The sequence below is a fragment of the Penaeus monodon genome, chromosome 34, assembly GCF_015228065.2.
Source record: "Penaeus monodon isolate SGIC_2016 chromosome 34, NSTDA_Pmon_1, whole genome shotgun sequence".
Lineage (NCBI taxonomy): Eukaryota > Metazoa > Arthropoda > Malacostraca > Decapoda > Penaeidae > Penaeus > Penaeus monodon.
The window spans coordinates 30733152-30734194 of NC_051419.1; positions in this window are offsets into that span (position 1 = coordinate 30733152).

Below are 1043 nucleotides of genomic sequence, written 5' to 3' on the forward strand. Positions count from 1 at the left end.
GTCAAGGAAGGGTTGTCATACGGGTTGTTAAATGTGTGCGTGTGGGGGGGGAAAGGTTGTGTTATTTATCAGATGATAAGCGAGTTGTAGAGAGGTTGTAAGGGAAGGGAAGGCAGGGCTGTTCGTGTGGGTTGTTGAAGGGTTGTTAGAAAGCTGAATGTGTCGGGGGGAGGAGGAGTTGTGAGGGATTTAGATAATTATTTTGGATGATAGGAAGTTATAAAGGGAAAGGTGGTGACATAAGAGGCTTGTTGAAGGGAATCTGTAAGGGATTAAACGTATAAAGTTTTCACTGAAAGGAGGTCGTGGGTGAGCGATTAAAAATGTAGATCTATTGAAAGGCGGTTATGGGGAATAATTAGATTGTAGATTTTAGATGAAAGGAAGTTGTAGGCAGGTTATGGGTTGTTAAAGTTGAAATTGCGAGGAATTAAGACTGTAGTTTTAAATGCGAATAGGTTGTAGGGAGGCGGGAGGAAGTGGTATTTAAGGGTTGTTTAAGGGTTGTGAAAAGGGCGGTTGTATGTGATTAGTAGTTTTAAGTGTGTAATTCTAACTGAAATGAGGTTGTGAGGGATTAAGTGCGTAGAAGAGTTTTATTCAGAAGGAGGCTGTGGGAGGATTAGTTTTTTTTAGATGAAAAGGAGATTGTGAGAGAGGGTACAGGAAGGTTATTCCCAAAAGGGTTGTTATAAAGTTGTGAGGGCTTAAGAGCGTAAAGGAATTTTACCTGAAAGAAGATTGTGAGAGAATAAGATTGTAGAAGTTCTGAATGAAAGAAGGTTATGAGAGAATAAGGTAAAAAAAAGAAGAAAAACAAAAACAAGAGTGTAACACAGGAACACCGCGACGGAACAGCACCAGAGAACACTTGAGATTATAACACCTATGATTATAGTTATCATCGTCGCAGAACAACGGCGAAGAACGCTATAATACCCCTGCAGCATAGCATCACAGGACAGCATGGCCTCAGTGACAGAATTACAGCGTAGTAATGTAACATATTTTACTGTAACCTGACCGTTGCACCAGGCAGCCAC